The 25,733-nt window shown below is 41.1% G+C and overlaps 1 protein-coding gene across 13 annotated transcripts in view; it reads left to right on the top strand.

Annotated features, from left to right (window-relative positions):
- TSNARE1 (t-SNARE domain containing 1) overlaps positions 1-1,008 on the top strand; it is a 511,254-nt gene extending 510,246 nt beyond the window's left edge. For all 13 annotated transcript variants that reach the window (XM_061995192.1, XM_061995197.1, XM_061995196.1 and 10 more), the window contains one exon: positions 614-1,008. The gene's annotated coding sequence lies outside the window, so the exon portion shown is untranslated. The remainder of the gene's footprint in view (positions 1-613) is intronic.
- Positions 1,009-25,733: the final 24,725 nt, after the last annotated feature.

Below are 25,733 nucleotides of genomic sequence, written 5' to 3'. Positions count from 1 at the left end.
GTCTGGAGAATCTCTGTTGTTATGCTCAAGAGCCAAGTCTGCAGATTATCTATATTTCTAATGTAAAAGGCTTTTGCAATGTTGAATATTTTTCCTGCCTGCAAATCGAGATTCATAATCCCCAGTAGCTGTAGAGCTTGCCAAGAGTAATGGCTTGTGCTAGTCATAGGGTTTGCTTTCATGTCAAGCATATGGTGCCCTTCATCCTAGTCCTTGGAGAAAAAACCTGTCCAAAGTCCACAGGGTCTGATTAAATTGCATTCTTTCTCCCTTGTTCATAGGTACGTGTGTGCTCACACATAAGCTCCTTCTCACTCACACACATACATATATATGTGCATACATGCACACATCAGGTAGCACAGGAACACATCCAGACGTGTTTTCCTACTTACAGTAGGCTATATGCTGTATTTTCTTTATAAATGTGTTCTGTCTATGCTCTCAGCCTCCTCACTACTTCCACAATTACCTTAGACTGGAATCAGTGAAAATATGCTTTTCTGAGATGGCATCTACTCCACTGTTGACTGTAACCACTATAACATCAGTAACAAGGTCACATGCCTCTGGGAATCCTGTAAATACTTACCAGTTCTTCTTCCTTTTGCAGAGCCTGTGATCACCCTGTTGAAGTGGAATGGACTCTCAAGGCATTTCACATTCAGACCCTACATCGATGTCTGCTTTACTGATCACGCTGTATTAAAACTGCTATAGTCAACAAACGCTGATTGTATGAAAGAAAAGCTAAGTTTTATACTATGTGTTAGCATAATTGTGAATAATTTTTCCTTTTTTATTTCTCTTCATTTGCAGATATGTTTTACTTTATGTCACAAGTTTTAATTATGTCCCCTGTGTATCTGGGGAAAGCTATTTTTTTGCCTCCAGATTTGGCATACAGTGTGCTGTAAGATCTGTAGTTGTTCATTGATCTTTGCTGTTTGTGTTTTTAACATGCTCCCTGATCTACAGTTCTGCTCACTTAAAACCATGAAAATTTGATTATTTTCTGTTGTTGTTTTTTATAGTTTTTAAAACAACTCAGCTCAGATTCTCATCCCATACACTGCTGCTTTACTGCTTGCTCTGAGCTGAGCAATTGCACAACTCTATGTCATTCACAAACACATCAATTAGATGCTGATTTGATCCCATTGTTTGTGTAGAACACCACATTTATTTATGAGAACCACTAGTGAAAGAGCAGGACAAATAAGACACTGTTGTAACCATCTTTTGAAACAGAGAGCACCTTTTTATCACTTAGAAAAAAACAAGGTGTCTCATTAAAACTGACAAATTTTGCATTAGATTTCATTTCATAGGTTCCAGTGCAACAGCATTTGGGGATTTTGTTCTGTTTGCACACACAATATTTTCTGCTGAAAACAGAATTAAGAGTACCACTTAAATTCATCTCTACATGTGTCATGTACTATAAATGCAGTTTTCCTCCAGTAAATAAAGCATTTCAAAAACGATTTTAATTAAAATGTCACAGGAATTCATGAAGAGAAGTTCACAAAAAATATCTTTTTCTATTTTTCATGACAAATGACATCTTTTATTAAAACATTTCTCACCAGAAAAAAAAAGAACAAGGCTACCTCTAGATGTTACAGATTTTTGGTTAATGTGAAGTTCTAGAAAATAATAACAAATACTAAACTGGATTCTCCATGATTTGCATTACATGATTCCTTTCCAAAAAGCTTACACAGTCATTTGTTGGTAAAGGTGAAGCACAGAAAATGCACAGAGAAAATCTTGCAGGTATTTAGGCTCATTCAGGGTCAAAACTTCAGAAATCAATGAATATGTTCACTGAATATGAACATGAATATATGAATATGTTCACTGAACGTATGAAGGATAAGGTGGTTATCAGGGGGAGTCAACATGGCTTCACCAAGGGGAAATCCTGTTTGACCAACCTGATGCCTTCTATGAGTGCAGAACCGTCTGGCTGGATGCGGTGAGAGCAGTGGATGTCATCTACTGTGACTTCAGCAAGGCTTTGGACACTATTTCCCATCACATCCTCATCAGAAAGCTCAGGCAGTGTGGCTTGGATAAATGGACAGTGAGGTGGATGGAGAGCTGCTGAGTGACAGAGCCCAGAAGGGGGTGAGCAATGGCACAGAGTCGAGTTGGAGGCCTGTGGCCAGTGGAGTTCTACAGGGATGGGTTCTGGGACCAGTCTTGGTCAACATCTTCATCAACCACCTGGATGAGGGGACAGAGTGTACCTTCACTTAAACATAAGAAAAAACTATTTCACTGTTGAGGTGAGGGAGCCCTGGCACAGGCTGCCCAGGGAAGGTGTGGAGTCTCCTTCCTTGGAGATCTTCAAGACCCACCTGGACATGTTCCTATGCCACCTGATCTATGTGAACCTGCTTCTGCAGGGGGGTTGGACTGGATGATCTCTAAAGGTCCCTTCCAACCCCCACCATTCTATGATTCTATGATTCAATGCAGTTAGGTCTGGTGAAGAAATAGAAGTCAGAGTTTCTGGTTGTTTCTCATTAGATCTGTCTTACAAAATCTACATAACTGCGTTATTATATTTAATATTAAATATTCATAGTTGGAATCATAGAATCACAGAATCATAGGCTGGTAGGGTTGGAAGGGACCTTTAGAGATCATCTGGTCCAACCCCCCTGCAGAAGCAAGTCCCACCTAGATCAGGTCACACAGTAACATATCTGGGCAGGTCTTGAAGACCTCCAAGGAAGGAAAAGCTAATTAATAGAACACGACTTTTTTTTTCTTCCAACCAAGCTTAGTGCTGGCATGAAATTGCAAATTATGATACCTACTGCTTTATGTTACTACAGAGAGTTTACCTCAGAAATAGAGATCCACATATATCCACTACAAACTGCAGACTGGCTCTATCAGCATTTTTGGCAAATCCTGTGGTGAGGAAAATGATTTTCATCTAGTTAGTATGAGCTGAAATGAACCCAGCTTATAGCTGATTGCAAGCAAATATTTTGAGAGCTTCGAGTTGCATTTGAACAAGGGATCCAGAACAAATAATCCTTGCCCATTCACTAATCCCATTCATTAGAAGCTCAGTGATTACCTCATTAGTGAGATGCAGCACAGAGATAGACTGATGGGGCTTTCAGTGAGCCAGCTAACACAGCAGATGGGTTTGGCACCAATGACCCAGGTGAAGTATTTCTCTACTGAAACAAGAAGCTGCCTGGCTTACAGCAAGGGCACAATCTCCATGTATTGTAACAGATACACATTCCTTGTTGTGTTTTATAGATTTGGTTATAATGGCAAGTGGTATTTAAAAACAAACAAACCATCATTCCGTGATGTTGCTATAAAAGAGTATATTCACACTAAATCATAGAATGGTTTGAATTGGAAGGGACCTTCAAGGACCATGTAGTCCAAATCCCCTATAATTGCTAAGGACATCTTAACACTCGATCAGGAAGCTCAAAGCCCTCTCCATCCACTGCTTCTCTGGGAAACCTGGTCCAGTGTGTCAACAGCTCATTGTAAAAAATGTCTTCCATGTAGCTAGTCTGAATCTGACCTCTTTTAGTTTAAAACTGTTACCCTTTGTCCTATCACTAAGTGCCCCGCTAAAACATCTGCCCTCATCTTTCTTGTAGCCATCTTAAAGTATTCAGATGTCTTCATAAGGAGCCTTCCTTTCTCCAGGCTGAACAACCTCAATTCTCTCAGCCTTTCTTCATAGAAGAGGTGTTTCATCTCTCTGACCATTGTCATGGATCTCTTCTGCACCTGCTCGACCAGATCTACACATTTCTTGCCTTGGAGTCTCTAGTTTGATGCAGTACTTCAGGTGGGGTCCCAAAAAAGCAAGGGGAGGATCACTCCTTTAACCTGCTGGCCACATTTCTTTTTATGCAGCCTGGGATATGATTGGTTTTCTGGGCTGCAAGTGCACATTGCCAGCTCCTGATCCATTTTCCATCCACCAGATTCCCTATGTCCTTCTCTGCATATGTACTCTCAACCTGTTCATCATCTGATCTGTACTGATACTGGGGATTGCCCCAGTGCATGTGTAGAACCTTGCACTTGGCCTTGTTGAGTTTTGGGAGATTCTCACTGGCTCACTCCTCAAACCTATCAAGACCCTCTGCATTACATCCTCTTCCTCTAATGTATCAACTGGACCACTCAGCTTCAAGTCATCCACAAACTTGCTAAAGGGTGGACTCAATCTCACGGTCTATGTCATTGACAAAGATATTGAACAGTAATGATCTCAGCATGGATCACTGAGAGACATCCCTTGTTATTGATCTTGTTGCAGCCCTGACTGCAATATTGACTGCAGCTTCAGTTAAGACTACAACTGGAGACATATTTTCTATTGCTTCACTCACTTCATGGACACATTTGCCTTCTCCTTCCTCATGGAAAGTGTATCTAACAATGCCATTAAACAGCTGTTTATGCTACTGGTGCATTGGATGGGAATACTGGCATAGTATTTTCTTCTTTACTATACCACAGGCAGAGACACTCAAAGGCTCAAAGCCTTCCAACAGCAGGTGATTCAATCCTGGAAGCTACCATGTGCTAGAGGGTTAATGAAAGAACAGCATATGACAGGGGAAAATCTAATAAACTTTTTTATTTCATGGACATCATGAGGAGCTAGAGCATTCTGGCAACAGTGGAAGTAAAGTTAAAACATCCCAACAAAATAGAGTCACATCAGAAACACAGTGAGCTGAGTAAGTACCCAATTCCTCTATTATGTTGTCAGGTTCTCTTACTCAAGAGTGGAAAAGGAAGCAGTTTTTGTCTCTGTTGCCTTAAGGACAAGTGTGGATATTCAAAAGCAAACTCATTGTGCAGGTCTCTTGCTGTCACTTAGAGAAGCCATTCAAAAGCCAGTGGAATTTCTTAGATTTGAGCTCTTTGCAAATGGAGATTCCCCAAAGTTTGGTCTACAAAAGGGTATGTGTCAAAACTGATAATTTTGGACATTCCATCTACTATTGAACTTTTTTTTTTAACCTTTTGGCCTCTTCTAAAATACATGTAAGAACTTTTATGGGCTATATAAGTCTACTGTACTGGGAAGATGGCTGCTTGAGGTAACCAAGAAGAAGTCCTGAGGAGTGTTCTGTGCTTTAATCACCACAAAGTTGGACATAAAAGCAATTCTACTCATTCATCTTAACACACTCTATCACTTGGTATTCTGTCTAACCAGCACTGACAATAAACAATTACCTAGGGGACAGAACTCCAGGGCCTTTTTTTTGGAACTGAATTTTGCTTCTACTGCTGTAATTTGTTATCCACTTTTACCTTCGATCAAAAAAGATGGTTAATGTTCTATCTCAATATATCCTTTTCATCTCATCATGACCTTGCAACTTTTGTTATGTACCCCCTAGGTTTTCTCTTTTCTAGTGTGAGTAGAATCATAGAATCACAGAATGGTAGGGTTGGAAGGGACCTTTAGAGATCATCCAGTCCAACCCCCGTTCAGAAGCAGCTCCCACCTAGATCAGGTCACACAGGAACGAGTCCAGGTGGGTCTTGAAGCCCTCCAAGGAAGGAGCCTCCCTCCACACCTTCCCTGGGCAGCCTGGGCCAGGGCTCTCTCAGCCTCACAGTGAAATAGTTTTTCCTTATATTTAAATGGAACTTGTGTTCCAGCTTCATCCCAAAAGCTCAGAAAAGCTGAGTAGGCTCAGATGAATTGCCTTTTCTTTTACACTTAGATAATTTACTTAGTCTGCATGACTTACCCTTTCACTTGGCTAAAAGGATATCCTAAATAGTAGCTTTAGGCTACATGCCTGACTTGTAGGTAGCTACAGCTAGCTGAAAGGACTTCAGTCTTTTATCTAATCTGTTTTGTGCTAGCAAAGCATCTATTATCTCCTCTGCATGGTGCATTTTGATCCAAAGTCAAATGAACTTATTGGACACATCAGGAACTGCATTTTGCTATTCAACAATTCTGATCATTTTTTTAGACAAGTGCCAGAGAAAACAACAAAACTGAAATGACAGATTGACACATTTATACACTTTAGCATTTTATGCCTCCAAGAGTATATGGAGTGAAAGTGAAGAACAATTGAGGGAAGGTCAACAGATCACTCTCTAACAACTTATTAATCTGCAGTTCTGTTGGTCTAAAGGGCCTTGAAACACTGAAAATGGCTGCAATTCATCCATTTAGCTAAGTGCATTAACCCACATAATTAAGTGCAGCCTCTTCCAAAGCAGCAGCCCAGAGCATATTAATGATCCCTCACGTGGAGTCTGAACTGTGTTTCTCATGTGTTCACTCGTTATAGGCTTCCACACACTGGAACTGTGTTGAACCTAATTAGACCACAAAGAAAGTTGGTTATAATTGGTCTGGAGCATCTTAGTGAAATTTAATAAGGCAGTTTAATTGGCTTCTTCTTTGTATTACTGATTCTAGAATTTATTTGTACAGTGGATCAGCCCCACCTTGCCATGGAAAGCAGATGAGTTATGATGAGTGGTAATTTGACTGATGATTATACACAGAAGTAGTAGAAAATGATGAGTTTCCTAGTAGGAGTCAGGAATTCCTGATCCTTGGATATCTCTTTTCCTGAACTGGAATCCCTGTTTTAACACTGTTAGATGCCATTTAGGAAAGAAGATGAGCCATTGCTGCTTTGTAATTGTTGCAATTACTACCAAAGCTAAAATCCTTATCATGGCATTTAACTATAAGCATATATGTAAATTAAGACCTTTCACCAAGCTAAACATGTTAGGGTTTTTGTTTCATATAAACAGGGCAACAAAACCCCTGTGGTGAGATTTAGGGAAAAGGTGTAGGAAAATTAACATTTAAAAGGTTTATTCTACTAATTTCCTTCCTTCCTTCCTTCCTTCCTTCCTTCCTTCCTTCCTTCCTTCCTTCCTTCCTTCCTTCCTTCCTTCCACTGTAGAAGTTAAAAGTGATATCCTTTTGCCCCTGAAGTGGACTAGTTGAAGAACCAGAAATAGACACTATTGAAAAGGAACACTTTTGACTATGCAGTATCAGGATCACTACTTCAGTTAGAAGGTGGGCTCTGGACTAAAATGAGGTCCGTTGAGGTTTCTGTGTCAGAACACCGTAAGAATCAGGGGAAAAGAACTTCAAAGAAGCCTTTTGGGTTTCCATACTTCATGGGTGCATTTATCTTGTTTCTCAACTTCTCAAGGTGCACAAAGTACAGCACAAAACAGAGAAATAATTGGTGTTTTCAGAGGTGTGGGGAATAGGACTTCTTAAAATATAGTAGGAACTTGCATGGATTTAAGGCACAGATGAGAGGGAGAAAGTGGTAAAGAAAAGGAAGAGGAGAGAGAAATTCATACCTGCATTATTGAACAGGTTATAGACCTGACCTAGGCTTGTTGGTAGCTTTTACAAAGACTGTAGATGCTCAAGGTTGCAGAAGCTCAATGAACTACAAGAAAGGAATGACAAATAAAGGCATGAGATTGCATTAAAAGCAGATTGATGAATATGTACACTTGAACATTTCTAATATATCTGACTTTATGTAAGTGCTTATATTCTCTTTTTAACCACATGGAGACAATCAGTTTCACTGTTATCAGCTACTGGTGCTGCACTTTCTCCCACCATCCCTGATGGTCAGGATCTCTACTTTCTTTTACTTTTAAGAAAATGCATGAGTCAAGTTCCTTGATGCCTATGAGTGGCACCCATAGTATTTTCACAAGGGCACATATAAGGAAACAAAAAACAACATAGAACAAAACTGGAAGCAAGAAAACAAGGCAGGTGTTCCCAAAACTGCCATCCATCCTCAGTATCTTCTTATGAGAGATGAAGCTTCTAAGCTAAATGTAAACCCAGAGAACTGTTTGAATCCCAAACCTGCCTCCATCTCTTTTCTGGACTTACAAAGAATCATAGAATTGATTGGTTGGAAAAAACCTTTAAGATCACCAAGTCCAACCCCTCACTCACCCTGCAAAACCAATCACTAACCCATGGCCCTCAGCATCTCAGTTCCATGGCTTTGCAATATCTCCAGGGATAAGGACTCCATCACCTCCCCAGGCAGCCTGTGGTAGCGTTTAGCAACACTTTCAGTGAAGTTTTTGCTAATGTGCAGTTTAAACTTTCTCTGACACAACTTGAGGCCATTTCCTTTTCTTCTATCACTTGGGAGCAGAGAACCACCCTCACCTCACTACAACCTCTTGTCAGGGAGTTGCAGAGAGTGCTCCTGTGTGCCCTCAGCCTTCTCTTCTCCAGGCTGAACACCCCCATTCCCTCAGCTGCTCTGCACAGCACTCAGGCTCCAGCCCCTTCCCCAGCTCAGTGCCCAGCTCTGGAAGCACTCCAGCACCTCAATGTCTTTTTTGTAAAGAAGGACCCAAGACTGAACACAGCTCTGGAGCTGCAGCCTCCCCAGGGCCCAGCACAGGGGAACAATCCCTGCCCTGAGCCAGCTGCCACTCCACTGCTGAGCCCAGCCAGGATGCCACTGGCCTTCTTGCCCCCCACTCCTGGCTCCTGTTCAGCCACGGTCAATCAACACTTCCAGATCCTTTCCTGCCAGACAAGTTACCAGGTCTCTTCACCTCACTGTACCCTCATATACCATCCTTCCATCTGGTGCAGCCTTTAGGGAACAATAAGGATGTTTTCAAACAGGCTATAAAACATGACAGATGGGATTAAGACTTCTATCACTTATACTGTGATGCACAATACAGACTCAACACATCAACTTGAGTCACCCTTCCATTTGCAGGTGACATGCTGTTTGAGTATTCTGAACTGCAGACTCTAATCCTTCAGACATGCATTGCTATCTTTTTGTCTGTGTCAACAGGATCAATAAAATCTGCCTTGGAGATCCTAGAGGAAAAAAAGCAACTTTTTCAATGAAGGTATTCAGAGTTTTAAACTGATTTGTTGGAACTCAGAGTCTGTGAGATTGCTACTGTCACCTTAATGCCATCACAATGGTGGAGTTCCTCCCACCCAGCTTGTCTACATATTAAAATGAATTTTCCCCTTTCAAGCACATCCAGTGAGGGAGCTTCCCTGAATCCCTGAGAAAATTCCTCTATACCTTACTTAAAATCACTTTTTAAAATGTTTTCCTTGCATTATCAGTTTTCTTAGTGGAACTCCTGCGTGGTGGCTTTGCAGCCTTTCACAACCTAATTTGGTCTCTCTCTGCTCAGGAGTAACAGCAGGACAGCAAGTAGGAGTGAATAGTCCCTGTATTGTGTCTCTGTTTTTCTCAGGACAGAAAGCCAAAAAGTTCACACCAGGCAAAGGTGGAGCCTTCTTTTCCCTCCTTTCTTCACAGAGCTAGCAGATATAAACTAAAGGCTGTAGCAGGCATCCACGGGATAAACACCAGATGCATTTATAGTGTATCTCATTATATAAGAAGGCATTTCTCTTGAACATAATAAACTGTGCAAGATAACATGCAGAGCTGACAAAATGCAAGAGAAATTTCTTTGAATAGAAAGATGCAGGTGTGAGAGAAACAAGAGGGAAACCTCTTGGGACAGTGCACACAAGAGGTCATCCATGTCAACCCCAGAGAAACTGCTTGAGCATAGTGTGTCTGAGGGAATAGATGTGAGATGTAGTTGAAGACATGGTCAACACATTATACAGCATGTGAATGTAGTTGCTTAGGTACCATAGACTGCTTCCATGCTGTGTGTAGCAACATCTCTACAGGACATTAACCTTGGAGTAGAAATGAAGTTGTCAGAGAGACAAGCTGGTGAGCAGGGTGTACTCTGTCTGGCCTGGATGATGCTGACTGAAGATAAAGAATAAATATGAGGTCATGAAAGGTGATTGCTGAGAAGAGGATTACTGCAATTGTCTATCTAGCTACTAACATCATAGAATCATAGAATGGTTTGGAAGGGACCTTTAAAAGCCATCTAGTCCAACACCCCAGCAATGAGGAGGGACAATGTCAGCTACATCAGGTTGCTCAAAGCCCTACACAACCCAGCCTTGAATGTTTCCAATTTCCAGGTTCTTAGTAGCCAACTTGCTGTCACACTAGTTAAAGAAACAAAGGAAACAGGAACCCCAGGAACCCCATGGAGTATGTTGACATACTGAAACAGCTTTTGCAATGCATGGCAAACAGGCAATTAGCAAAATGCAGAAGCATGCAGTGACTTCTGACAGCAGCAGGAAGGAAGGAGTCAGACAAGTGTGTGATTGCATCGTTCTTTATCTTCTCTTTCCCTGCTTCATGTCTCCACTGGGGTTTTTCTGACATGCTCAGTGGTAATGCTAACTGCTGGAAAGCCTGTGCTGGGATCCTCATGTTCTGTGCATTCAGAACACAGACTCAGCAGTTCTTCAATCTACTAGGTGGTTTTAGAGCTCGTTTTCTTTACAGATAAGTTGAATTCACTGCTGAGCTTTATGGACTCCATGGATCTAAAAAAGAAGCATAGCCACTTTCAGCTCCTTTTACAGTCAGTGGAAAGAGACCTTGGGATAGCCTGTACTACCCTCTAGAGATGCTTATGTTTCCCAAGAGTTGCTGTGTTTTAGAGCAGTTGAGTTTGGTGAGTCTGAGTGTCCCTTCACAGTGCTCCAATACAAAACTACTCTCTCATGGGCTATAAAAGTTTCATCAGGGCTGTTTTCTCTCACTTTTCCAAATCCCATATGGAACTTTCTTAGACTTTTAAGTGTTACTAACCTTCTGAACCTGCATCTTCATTTGACATAAGACCAAATAAAATCCTGTACAGAAAGGTAAGGAAGGCAGAAGGAGGCAACCTTTGCAAATACTTGCAAGTTCTTGCAATATTTATAGTCTCTGAATGACAAAATGTAAGCACAGTGCAAAGGCAGAATAAAAGTCTCTCTGCAATCCTTCAGGCAATCAGAGGATTCATAAATGTATTCATATATTACTCAAAATCAGAACATTTTGGTATGAAAAGCTTTGAAGGAGATGATGTCAGAGAATCAGAGAATCACAGAAACACAGAGGGAATGGATTGGAAGGGACCATTAGAGATCTAGTCCAGCACCCTGCTAAAGCAGGTCGATCAGGGGGCACAGGAACATGTCCAGGTGGGTTTGAAAGCCTCCAGAGAAGGAGCCTTCACACCCTCCCTGGGAAGCCTGGGTCAGGGCTCCCTCACCCTTACAGTAAAGTTTTCCCTTAAGTTATGGGGTATCAATGGGTTAAGGACACAAAAGTGTAGAACTGGTTGATATGAAAAGACTTACTGGGTCTCTGAAATGACAGATACATCTGTGTGGAGAAAATTGAACACTGAAGTGAAATAAGATTATGTTGATATCTTGTAAAGACAAACAGCTTGGACTTTTCCCATGTTTGGAGTCACATAAAAGGGAGTTTGGGATAAAAACTGCTCTAAAGTCTTTGGTTGATGTGTCTGGTTCTTCCAAGCCAGTTAAGTCCCAGGTATAAACCGGGTTAAATTTGTCCTCATATGAATAGGAATCAATTCCTGAGCCTTGATCTTGCTAAGAAATGACAGCACATATCTCCAATCAGTCTGTACTGTAACACGTGTGAGGTGCAAATACTCTTCTGACAGTCAATAACCCTTCTTCAACAGTTCTGTGTATCCCAGGCTAAAAATCTTCTTTGAAATTTCTCTTGTGTAAGAAGCTGAAGGATCACCTCATATTTGTCAGCTTATCATCTAAGGTAAACATTTCTGCCTTTGTCCTAACTACACCACTCTTCAACTTGGATTTTACCTTCTTCCAAAGGCCAAGGGCAATTTCCAAAGACTGAAAAGCAACATCCAAGCACTGAAAACCTGCACTGCACCTCACACTATCACAGTATTCTGTTATTCTTCTCAAGTGGTGAACCATTGGTAATAAACTAGTTTGATTTTACCTGCTTCACTGGTCAAAATGGGAGTGGTTCTTTCTTTTTCATCAAATTTACTGATGTGAAGAAATTAAAGGTGTGTAATTCAATCAGAAAGGGCATTGCTCTCTCAGCTGTGATAAAAAGATAGCTCTGAGGCTGCCCCAAACGGCAGAATACCTGGCTGACATCTCCTGGGATCTTTTTTCTCATTTCCAGTCTTTAAAGGCAGTGTATGTGTATGTATGAGCTGCTGGACTACCAGGGAAAGAATGTGGAGATGGTTCCAGGCCTCTGAGAAATACAGGTAAACAGCAGAGGGAGAACAGAGAGAGGAGATAAGAGTTTGGAAGATGATCCAGTGAGATTTGAAGGTAGGAGGAGATTTGGAAAGGTTTGAAAAGTCACCTCTCTGGAAAAGAATATGTCTTCTCACTCTCCCATAGATTTTCCCCAAGCTTGTGATTGTATAATCAGTGACTTGATCTGTGCAATCAAGAACACAGATGCTCATTTTTGGAGCAGAGCTTTCTGTTTACATGTGGCTGAGAGGCTATCCTGGCACTGGCTTCTGATCTCATTAATTCCTGACTTGATCAGGAGTAAAGACTTGCCACTGATTTATGGGTTGTTTGGTTTGGACTCAGACTGTGTTGAGACTAAATGACTTAGGGATTGTATTAAATCTCCCAATAAACCTCTTTATAACTAGAGGGCCAAAATACATTAGAGAACTTAGAAACACACTGCTGTCCTACTCTCAGCAGTCCCTCCCACATGTTATTAAACACAGTTCTCAACAAACAACTGTGATGTGTTTACATTTTTGCCCTCTACACAGTGGCATTATAAGATACAGTCTCCCTCCCAGGACTCAAAGTCCCTGCAGTAAATAATCACATTGCTCTTGGTTTTAACAGTCTTCAATTCATACCCCGATTTGTTATTCATTTGACCATGCTCCCTCCTCATACTTTGTACCACATGGAAACTTTCGAATTCTTCTCCAGAAAATTACTTCTGTCTCTGTAAAACCTCTTGAGATATGGCAGGCACTAAAATCAAGAGCTGAAGCTAAGAATAGAAAAGCGAGATGGTAATCATGGCAATAAAATCTCCCAGATCGCCAGTCAGAGAAAACATTTCCATACACCTTTGGAGAGTTAATGTTCCCCAACCACAACCCAATTATAAGTTACATGGAGGCAGGAGGTTAGGAGTGGGAGAATGGTCTCTTATTGGTCTCTATCACAGCCAATAACTATAATATAAAACAAACATAAACCAGGGGAACTGGCTGGGCCATGTCAGCAGGTCTGAAGGGATGATTGCAGGTGATGTAAGCCTGTGGAGTGGGTCACAAGATCAGCAGAAAGAGATGTAATTTAGTTGGTAAACCACAAAAGTCTCAGAAGTGTTGGTGAAAGTCTTTTAGTGGTTCCTCCTGACCACACAGCTATTGCTTGTGTATAATGAAGACCTTATTTGCTCTCTAAACTCCATTACTGGCTTAACCTCCCTGGTTTTGCAGTATCTGTAACCAATGCTGTGCTACAACAGGTTTATAAAGTAAAGTTTTGTAAAGAACACTTCTCTTTGGTTTGGTTTTGTTTTGCTTTTGATTTTAACAGACATTTATAGAATCCTTGAGGTGAGACCCAGCACAAAACTGAGCACAACTGTTAAGGTCCCTGTCAATTTTGCTGCTTAACAAACCTTGACATCTGAGCTTCATAGGGAGAAAGTCTGGAAAGAGAGATGCTATAAAGTTCAGATGTTGAAGGCAGAACTCTACAGGGTAAATTGACCCCAAATGAGCAAGGATCAGATATGTGGGGATGAAGAGATGTGAGTGAAAAGTAAAATGAGACAGGAAGGCACTGAAAATACAGCTCACAAGAAAACGTCACGTGTGACACTGTGAAACTGTGGTGTCTCTTCTTTACTTTGCCCTTTTACATCTGTTTCTTGGGATATGCAAGCACTGAGTGTAAGGCCAGTTGCAGGATCCCAAAATAACACACATCCTCCCTTGTGTTTGGTTTGTGGTGGTATCCAGTTTCTGAGAATTTGGGAACTGTAACACAGAGATTGTACTTGTTTTCTCTATGCTGTACACATTCCCAGGGCCTGACAAGAGGCTTGCTTCTTCTCAGCAAGCTGTGTCCTGGTGTTCTCTCACTGGTACTAACCTGGATTTTAAACTCCATGAAAGTGGTTATCCACTATGGTAAATTATTTCAGAGGATAAATTCCTCCGAATGTATCCTCTGGGCTGCCCAGGGGGGTGGTGGAGTTGCCATCCCTGGAGATATTCAAAAGACAGATAGATTGTAGGCACAAATGTGGCTTGGACCAGCCAGCTTGAATAAAGATGGTAGGGACAAGTGAATGCAGCTGGCAAGATACTTCCAATTATCAGAAACAGGTGCTCCAAGTTAATCAATTGGGCCCTGGGTGATCACATGGGCAGAAGCAGCATATAAGGAGGTAGCTAGCAAGGGGAGGGTGGCTGTGAGTTGACTCTGTTGGTTGCACTATGTTGCCTGTGTACATCACCTTGATTCTCTACATCGATGAATGAATTTTGCTTGCACCACTACAACAACGGATGAAGCACTGAGGGATGTGGTTTGGTTTAGTGATGGATTTGGCAGTGTGAGGTGAGTGGTTGGACTTGATGATCTTAAAAGTCTTTTCCAATTGTAATGATTCTGTGATTCACTTAACAAACCCCAACTTTACCAAGTTCTGTCCTGCTTCTACTTGGTATTATTATACTTAGCCGGACTATAATTTTATTATCATGCTTTGAAAAATGAGTGATCAGCTCTTCCATAAGATGGGTAAAACAAATCCTTTGCATTCCTCTTTTTAAGTTCTGTTTTCCCTCCTTGTAGCCCTTTGACCTGTTTTGTAGGACAAAAAGGGATATCAAGGGTATGTGTGATAACCAAAAAGCATTAAAGGATGAGGAGTAGTAAAGAAGGTGTTTGAAAACTTATGCATTGTAATCCAGGCACTGCCACACACTGCATTGTTTAGATTGCTCCTAGTATCTGCATCCTTTTCAGGGGATTTTTTGGATGGCAAGAAGATCTTTAACTGTGTTTGCAATGAAATGGGATGTTTACATAGGGAATGGCATGATGCTTTTCTTGGTCACTGAAACTGCCTATTGGTTTTCATGAAGCACAGCATACTATTTTCACAATGCTGGCATTGCTTTAATATCACACTCCAGTTTATTTCCACAGGTCCCAGCTGAGGGGAGCACTTGCCACATCTGTGTTGGGTGCCTGGCTTAGTGGTTTAGTTGCCATGGGAAATCCTTTTGGTCAAAGTCAGGAGCTCCAAAGGGCAAAGACAAGAGGAGGAACTGTCCTCTGTAGAACATATGTTCTCTCTTTCCATCAGTCATGTTAGGTACTTAGAGCAAACTGAGATACCAGGGATGAACTAAATTAACAATTTGATTTTTACTTAAACAATTTGGTATTTTTGGTACTTAGAAACTTCCTTTGTTTGGGATGGAAACAATGAAAGACATAGAGAAAATCCCATACAGACATAAAGACAGGAATATATGAACAATCATGCTGGGACACAGCAGTTTCTACCTAACATAATGTGTCCAATAGCACCCATCAGTGTATGTGCATGGAGGGTTGTAAGAGAGGAGCAAGCAGGGATGATAACTCCTGAGAATAATGTCTCAACTTCCATTGGCTTCCTGGTCCACGGGATCTATTTTTGTGTAGAGTTGATGGATTTTTCTCTCACAAATTTTATTCAATGTCGTCTTCTTTGCCAAGGGCATTTTAATGATTTTCAAGGTGATCATTGTTTGAATATGTTTAGATGGTGCCAGATCTGCATGTTATGAACCAGTGTGAGCATATTTTTTAGAGGGGAAAAAAAGCTTAGAAGTAAAACAGATTTTTAAGTTGTGATGGTTTTGACTGGGATCAAATTAATTTTTCCACAGTAAATTGTATGGAACCATGTTTTGGATTAGTGCTGAAAACAGTCTTGATAATACAGGGGGTTGTTTTACTTATTACCACAAGCAGTGCTGGCAAAGAGCCAAGGCCTTTTCTTCTCACCCCAGCAGTGAGTGTGCTGAGGGTGCACAAGGAGTTGGGAAGGGACACAGTCAGGACAGATGATTCCAACTGAGCAAAGGGGTATTCCAGGGCATATGACACCATGCACAGCAATATAAAGAGGGGGGAAGAAGAAAGAAGGTCAGGGATGCTTGGAGGGAATTTTGTCTTCCCAAGTAACCATTGTGAGTGATGGAGCTCTGTTCTCCTTGAAATGGCTGAACAACTGCTTGCCCATGGGAAGGGGTGATTGAATTCCTTGGTTTCCTCAACTTGTGTACATGATTTTTGCTTTACATATTAAACTGTCTTCATCTCATTCCATGACTTTTCTCACTTTTACCACTCTGATTCTCTCCCCCATCCCATTAATGGGGAGTGAGCGAATGTCTGTGTGGGCCTTAAGTTCTATCTGGGGTTAAACCATGGGAGAAGTACATTAGTGATTTCATGATACTCTGTTCAAGATAACAACTCTCTCTTTGACACTCTCCTAGCCATGAATAAACTTGTTATCAGACAGAAATGAGTTGTCTGGGTTAATTAAAGTAAATATGGTGTAGAGTCTTTCCATGATATAATGATATTACATCACAGAGTATGATAATGCAGTCTGAAAGCTAAAGGAAAAAATGGCAATATTACTGGAAATACTGGAAAATGTTACTGTAATTCTGTCTCTGAGATACATTAGAATCTTCCTCTTTACATGCGTGCTCTTTTTCTTCTAAAATAGAATCATAGAATGGTAGGGGTTGGAAGGGACCTTTAGAGATCATCCAGTCCAACCGCCCAGCAGAAGCAGGGTCACCTAGATCAGGTCTCATAGGAACATGTCCAGATGAGTCTTGAAGACCTCCAAGGAAGGAGACTCCACAATCCCTCTGGGCAGCCTGTGCCAAGGCTCCCTCACCCTCACAGTAAAATAGTTTTTTCTTAGATTTAAGTGGAACTTTTTGTGTTCCAGCTTCATCCCATCACCCCTTGTCCTGTTGCTGGCTACTATAGAAAAAAGGGATGTCCCAACCTCCTGACATCCACCCTTTAGATATTTATAAATGTTAATAAGATCTCCCCTCAGTCTCCTCTTCTCCAGACTAAACAGCCCCAGGTCCCACAGCCTTTCCTCATATGAAAGATGCTCCAGTCCCCTGATCATCTTGGCAGCCCTGCACTGGCCTCTCTCCAGCACTTCCCTGTCCCTCTTGAGCTGAGGAGCCCAGCACTGGACACAGGACTCCAGATGAGGCCTCAGCAGGGCAGAGTAGAGAGGGAGAAGAACCTTCCTTGACCTACTGGCCACACTCTTCTTGATGCATCTCAAGCTGCCATTGGTGTCTTGGCCACGAGGGCACATTGCTGGCTCATGTTTACCTTATTATTAATCAGCACTCCCAGGTCTCTCTCTGCAGAGCTGCTCTCCAGCAGTTTGACCCCAGCCCTTACTGGTGTGTTGGGCTTTTCCTTCCCAGAAGCAGGACTCTGCCCTTATCCTTGTTGAACCTCATGAGGTTCCTCTCTGCCCAGTTCTCCAGCCAGTTGAGATCTCACTGAATGGCAGCACAGCCTCTAGGGAATCAGCCAGTGCTCCCAGTTTGGTGCCATCAAGGAGCTTGCTGAGGGTACACTCTGTCCCCTCACCCAGGTGGTTGATGAAGATGTTGAACCAGACTGGCCCCAGAACCCATCCCTGTGGAACTGCACTGGCCACAGGCCTCCAACTCGACTCTGTGCCATTGCTCACCACCCTCTGGGCTCTGTCATTCAGCAGCTCTCCAGCCACCTCACTGTCCACTCATCCCAGCCACACTGCCTGAGCTTTCTGATGAGGATGTCATGGGACACAGTGTCAAAAGCCTTATTGATGTCAAGGTAGATGACATCTGCTGTTCTCCCCTCGTCCAGCCAGCCGGTTCTGCACTCATAGAAGGCATCAGATTGGTCAAACAGGATTTCCCCTTGGTGAAGCCACATTGACTCCCCCTAATAACCATCTTATTTTGTTGATGTTAAAGACTGTCTTTGGCCTTTAGAGCCTTTGTATATGGCTGTCAAGAATACAGTGTAAGAGTAAACTGCTTTTTAAGCAGTGATTTAAAAACAGATTTCTGCTTTTCTCTACTTGTGAAATGAAGTGAATTTACCTGCAAAGAACATAACCCATGGGTTTCAGATGGCTTTATATAGACACTCTCAATAGAAACACCATATTTGTCCTATAGATCAAAACATCAACAACACAGTCATTTATCTTCAGTTCTCCCAGGAGCAGAATGGTTATTGTTTCTCTCATTAAGAAAGTTGGTATATCCCAAGGGAGGCTGGGGATTATGGTTTCAACTGATACTCATTTGTCATATATCTATTGCTGGTTAGAGGCATATATATTTAGGTAAAGAATAATCATTGCTGCCTAAAGTCAGTATCATACTTCTCTTAAGAGAATTAGAGGTTCATGAGGAAAAAAGGCATCCTTTAGGGGGGAAAAAAGATGAAGATCAAGCTCTTTTTTAACTTAATGTGTTGGAGTACTATTTCCATCAGGAAAGGTATCACAGGGTGGAATTACTTGTAAACTTCCTCATCAACTGAGCCAAGGTCTCCAAAACAAGGAGAGAAAACCCAAGTCATGGAAAACTGCCTTAGAAGAACATAATCTGTTCCACTTACTTCAAGGAGATGTTGGCTGACTATCAATGTATTTACATCAATATGCTGATGTATTGTTCACATTTTGAACTATTCCACTGCTGATAAGAAAGTAAACAAGGGAAATGAAGCTGTATGTCTTCAAGAGCTCACACTTTTTGTGAAACACAAATGTCTGGTGTAGAAGGGACAGGGTAAGGTGGAAACTGTCACCAAGAGCATTGCAGAATGTGAAATCAGATGCAAAAGCAACAGAAGCAGCTCCATAATGAAAGACCCCCAGCCTGATTCTGCAGTGATGCAGTGGAGTATTTCACTTCAATAGCTGATGCAGATAACAATGCCAAGGTAACCTGAATAGCTGTGAAGTTAAGTGATCATGGTGGTTTAAATGGTTAAAAAGTTAGGTGAGTCTAGTGGTTTTCATCATAACATTCATTAGCATTTTGGAAACGTGTCTTTTGGGAAAGGATGAATGTCAATCTTCAAAACTCATCTTGAACCGTCAGATCCCATCTTTAACAAGCTTCAGGATCTATTTAAGTATTTTTAATTTTTGTGTGGATCCCGGCACCAGTAACAGCCAACTTCACTGACTTCATGGATCACCACCAATATATGGAGCATCACTGAGATATCATAGCACTCACTGCATGCTGGCAGCTTGAAGGTATTTCCATAAACTGTTACTGATTTCTAGTATTCAACTACCACTGTTTATTACCCCCTTCTTCAACATATAGCAAATGTTGCTCAAGCAAATCTATAGTGAGGGCAACTGGCAGATGGTAGTAGATGGTACCAAGAGGCTATTGATGAGCTGTGCAACTTTCCAGTCACCTTTTCTTATTTGTCTTGGTATAGTAGTACCTAAAATTCATTTTTTATTTGCTGGCTCCACTAAAATCCACTTGGTGGGTTTAATCCAGTTATGAGTAGTTATTCCTCAAAACACCATTTCTTCAGATGCAGGGTCACCAAGATGATCAAGGGAATAGAGCATCTTCCTTACGAGGAAAGGCTGAAGGAATTGGGGCTGCTTAGTCTGGAGAAGACTGAGAGGGAATCTCATTAACACTTGCAAGTATTTCAGAGGAGGATGAGGTGACACTTTTTTCTATAGTGTCCAGTGACAGGACAGGGGGTAATGGACAAAAACTGGAACACTGAAAGTTCCACTTAAACACAGGGAAAGACTTTTTTGCTGTAAGGATGAAGGAGCCCTGGCACAGGCTGCCCAGGGAGGCTGTGGAGGCTTTGCCTGGATATGCTTCAAAACCTGCCTGGATGTGTTCCTGAGTCACCTGATCTAGGTGGACCTGCTTCTGCAGGGGAGTCAGACTAGATGATCTCTAAAGATCCCTTCCAACTCCTGCCATTTTGTGATTCTGTGAATGGTCTGATATGTATCACTGTTTAAAAGTGAACCACTAATTGCTCTGGTATTCCTATGTTCCATCATCATCTCTAAAGAGAGAAAATTAAGATATGATATTTAACTTCAACTGCAGGGACTCTTTTAGCCTACATTAGAAAACCACAAACCAAGATTGAAAGCTCCAAGTAATCTAAGGATAAAAGAAGTGAGCTTTAAAAGGATAACATAGAAAGATATCTCCATGAAATAATATTTTTAAAAGAATGGTGTAAAACACTCAGACCAGTAGACAGTTTATTTCACTCTGTTCCCAAAACTAACAAGCATCTCCTCCCATCTTTTCCACTTTGGATAAGGAGGCAGTGACTTCAACAACCTTCAGAGTAGAGAGGCTGCAAATATCTTCCTGATGGCACAGATGTTCTCCGTGTCTTCAATCTATTGATAGATCAGTGTAAAAACGATCAGATCTTGATTTACTTCCCATTACTCTCACTGGGCAGACATCCTGTCTTTAAAATCCCATCTCCATTGGATGAAGTCGGGTTCACATTTGAATCCAAACATCCCAATGCAAGAAAACCAGTAATTTCTGCTGAATACAGAAGCACTGGTGGGCAGGGATGTGTTTGAAGCTCAAATCTTAAAGCAAACCTTAAGAGGGACAAGGAAAGCATTGTCATATAGTTTGAAAAGCATTCACAGGCAAACCCTGAGTTCTGACATGGACAATTAAGGTGTGATATGTTTGTAAGAAAGCAGAAGAGGCTATGTCAGGAAGAATTAATGTCCTCACAATGAGATTATAGAGTATCACAGAATAACTCTGTACGTGTTTAGTAGCATAAAAGTCAAAAGCCTTTTTAGAAGTAATATTAGGTAATAATCAGGGCTGTGTAATTAGTCAAAGATCATTGAACAGTTTTCAAAGTATACCATGGAGAGAAAGAGAATAAACTATTCCTCTTTCACCATAGGTAGAAAGCAACACACACTTTCCAGGAAGGAACTTTTACACCTGATTTTACATTAGAGAAACTTTGATATGAGGGATAGTGAAGCTTTGGAAGATGCTGTGTACCCATGGTAGTATAAAGGCAGCCCTTGTCTTTGGGTGACTTCAAGAATAGCAAACACTGGCAGAAAGACATGTGTCTGGTTGACTCCGTAAGGGACTGACCAAATGACCCTCTAGATCCTTCTGAAGTTTGTTCTATAGCTCTGCAGTCCTCTGACATCTCTCAAAACCAACCACATCTGCTTGGGTTTCAGAATATCCTACAGGAAGAGAATAAAAGGCATTTCTCTCCCTTTCCCTCTGCTGCTGCATTGCATATGGCTTCAGGACCCATCCCTCAGACAAGACATTTATCAGGAAGATCTTTAACCATGACAGAGAAGCAGAAAACAGTACTGAAAAAAAAGATATGTAATGGAAACACATGTATGGATTTCCAGGGATGCATTCAGCAGTTTCTGTCATAGGAAGGCAACTTCACAATTTAAAAAATAGTTCTGAGCAATGTTTTATTTGTGGGAGCCTGAGAGAGATTTCAGCAAGCCAATGGCATTGTCCAAGAGACACAGTTGGGAAGGCTGGTTTGCTTCAACACAATCCCAGTTTAATCCAAACCAAATCTAAAATTGGTGGCATCAGCTGGGAGAGTTTGCTGAAGATAACTGTGCCTGAGGCCAAATAAGCACTTACACTTGTGTTTTTCCACCCAGCTGGTGGAAATAACTAGTTTTTGGTGGAATAGTTTGAGATGGCTCCACGATGTGGTCTGCTCCCATACCTCTGTGAACATTCAGGATGCTGAAAGCTCATGAGAGGATGTCCATTTGGTTTCACCTCAGCAGTCTTCTGAAACTTAAGGGGAAAGGAAAGCAACAGATCCCAATTCTTCCTATATTTATATTCTTAGTCCTAAAATGATTAACATGATAAGATGATTATTAGGCTACTTGGTGGTTTCTGAGTCGAGATAAGGACAGGGAGATCACTCAACAATTAGCATCACAGGCAACACAGACTCAACTGGGGAGAATTAGTTTGATTTATTAACAGTCAAAACTGAGTAAGGAAATGAGAAATAAAACCTGAATCTTAAAACACCTCCCCCCACCCTTCCCTCTTCCTGAGACTCTCCCTTCTCCCCCCCAGCAGCACAGGGGATGGGAGTTATGATCAGTTCATTACAGATGGACTTTGCTGCTGCTTTATCTCAGAGAGAACTTCTCACACTTTTTAAAGGAGCCATCCCTATAGCTCCCCACTACCAAAACCTGGCACCACAAATTCACTACAGGCTAAAAAAGATTAAACGTAAAGAGTCCACTTATTCACTACATATTTCCATCCCTCTTCTAAGAAGAAACTATTGAATCTAGTCACTGACTCAAATATGTGTATACATCCAGCTGCTGTATGGACAGATGTAAGGACAGATGACAGCTCAAGGGAACAAGACTTTATCACCATAAATACTTCCCTTCTTTCCCAAAACACCCCTGCCATTGTTCATCAATTTCTGTTAATTTGTCTTAGTCCCTCCTCTTCCACAGAAACTGTGGATTCTCCTTCTTTGGAGACATACCAAACCCACCTGGATGAGTTGCTGTGTGACCTACTTTAGGTGGTCCTGCTCTGGCAGGGGAGATGGACTGGATGATCTTTGGAGGTCCATTCCAGCCCTTAAGATTCTGTGTGATTTTGTAGCTCTCTCTCTCCATCGTATAGGTGGAAACTTTAGTAAATTGCTGAGGCTCACGTGTACATCACTTGAGGCAGATGAGATAGATCTTTCTAAAAGTATCTAGTGTCCCACAAGAAAAGCTCATCGAGGTTGTGCAGGGGAAATACACAGCAGTAGAACTGACTTCAATGCCATGCCAAGTAGTATGCACCCACATACCTTCCAGAACACACTGGGCCAGTGCAAAAACACAGTAAAATACAGTAGCCTGAAGGATTTACCAGATAAGTGTGGGGAAAGGTAAGATCTGAGTCCATGTTATTTCCTCTGAGTGACAAGATTCAGTGAACTCCCCACAGAAACCTTTTGCAAAGTTGTCCTTCCATTCCACATCTCCTATTGGTAACCAACTATTGAAGCAGCCAATGCTATTCATGGGCCATTGCACTTGCACCACGTGAGCCACACTCCTGACCCTGTAATTTTGCTGATTGCAAGATACTTAACAGTATGCTATGGCTTTTTTAAAGTCTACATTTTCTGGCTTTCTTTGCATGAAAATCAGAGCAAGGTGGAGATGACTGCTTTTACTCACAAACCATCCTGGCACAGCTGTGAAATGCGACAATGGTAAACCCTCAAAAAAAGAGTCTTACACTGCAAACACCCTTAGAAAATGAGTCTCTTTGGTTCAGATTGGATTCCTAGTTCTGTTCCTATCTAATAACATTCAAAGTCAATACAATTTCTCGTGGGTGAAGGAACCCACAGTCACCAACCTAAAGAGAATTTGTAACTGGAACTTGTGAATTGGTACAGCCCTCTTAGGTATCCACCACCACAGACTGTGTGACTATCATCAGTGATTGGAAAACATGAGATGTGCAGTGTCTCCTCAAGGCACAGTTCATTTGCTTTCTCATTTTTTTGGCCTGATGTTACTTATGAGCACTTTATGTGGATTTGAAGGGTAAAATTCCCTGCGTGCACCAAACAAAACAGCCTCCAATTTTGAATTACTCTGGAGCTGGGGAGAAAAAGGATTTGTCAGAACTAATAACGGGTGAATCCCAAAATGGGCTGTGAAAAGAAATTTTCTAATCTTAGTCATTTCCCTTGACAGCCAGCTCCATTTTTGCCTGGAAATATTTTAGTCAATAACATGTTTTGTCTATATGGACCTATTTCAATACAATACCACTCTTGGAGACCCATCTGAAGAATTGCAGCTCCACATGTCAACCATTAGATAGTCAAGCATGAGAATGTTAATTTTGGCTTTGATGTATCCTCTATTTTTACTTTAGTTTGAGGAAATCCCCAAATCAATTAGCTAGAAAGCACTTCCCCACGGTGGAGGCTGGAGGTTTTTAATGGAAAGGGCTTTAGTAACAAGCAATAAATCATCACAATAATAAAGAACTGAAGAGTAATACAAAGGTAAAAGAAAGTACACAGCAAGATTCTTCCTAAACTAGATCACTTCTCATCATTGTGCAAGATGCATTAGTATCTTTAATATCATGTTAAGAAACAGAGTTTGTTTCTTTTTAGGGAGTAGACCTAATTCATCAGAGAAGCCATATGTCTTCCCATATGATTGAGCATCTGTGTCTCCATGGTGTAAAACACTATTGGAGGTAAGAATTAATGTCTTAGTTCCACCCCACTAAGAGCTATTACTTATTGCAGTGTATTCCCACAGTGCCTTTACTTTTCTGAGAGGTATATACATCTCTTGCTGGTCACAAAGTGCCTACACAGAGTCCTTAGGTTTCAGATGGAAACTCTCTTTTAGCCAGGGAAAATAGCTCCTTAATTGTGTAGCTAGGACTGCCTAGCTGTTTCAGTAATTAAGTCTCGGACCACATGGTTGGCTGGACCTCTCCAAAACTGTGTTTATGCTGTAAAACAACTCATGTGAGGCAAAATCTTCCACATTCGAGCATTTTGCCTTCAGGCTAATGCTGTAATTATGCAAAAAACACACTGTATCCCTAAGGGTGGATCTTTTTATTCACAGAGCAAAGAAACCCATTTATTTATTTATTTATTTATTTATTTCACTTGAGGCAAACAAAAATAAAACATTGCTCTCTATTTATTGTATTTTAAGTAACATGCTTGAGGCACATTGTTTGAATGAGGTACAAGTCAGGTTACTTGCCCATGAAATGTAAAGTAATATTTACATCATAAAAACTAAAGTATTCCATTTCTTTATGATATTTATTGGAATTTTGATGTGCTGAATGTGGTGATAATCTATTCTACAGTGGCTTAAATATATGAATTCAATTTGTGCCCATTAAATGTACATTAACAGTAGATGAGGTGGTTCAACCAAAACAATCCAATCTAACTCCAACCTGAAGGTTAGATTTGCAGTTTAAAAGGAGGATGAGAATCACAGAGTTGAAGCAATTCCTTAATGTCACAAAAGGAACTTGAATTTGCTTTGCTTTAATTACCCTTTCTTTAGTACTAAGATCATTTCTTTACCTCCCTGCAGACTATAGAGGATGAATGTGTTAAATGTGGCAAAGTCATTAAGCAGTCAAATAATGGGAACAAATGATCATGAAGTGATAAACATTTGTTAAAGACAAAGGGCAAGTAAATGATTGCTGTCAGAATCATTTTATCTCTTTTTCCTACTGAAATCCACTCTGGTTTGTCCTCTTCCATTAAGATTTCCTTTATGAACTCTTTCTGTTCACTTTGTCACAGATAGAGTCTTCAAACAACGATGTTATGAGAAATGTGTTTCATCAGCCCCGTCTGATCCATAAACATATTTTCCTGCCAAGGCTGCTGGCTTTGCCACTCACCAAACACCAGGAAGCTGTACACTTGTCTTCTTTAGGTATAGGTTATTGTTTCTCCCTTTATGTGTCAAGATTGGATGACTAAAACGTGATAACTGGAAATAGAAAGACAGTGAGTAGCTGTGCATATTTTTCTATCCAGACTTGTTACAGCATCTCTGCTCCTGACTCTG

The sequence above is a fragment of the Colius striatus genome, chromosome 4 (assembly GCF_028858725.1).
Source record: "Colius striatus isolate bColStr4 chromosome 4, bColStr4.1.hap1, whole genome shotgun sequence".
Lineage (NCBI taxonomy): Eukaryota > Metazoa > Chordata > Aves > Coliiformes > Coliidae > Colius > Colius striatus.
This window is presented reverse-complemented; position numbering and strand designations above follow the sequence as displayed.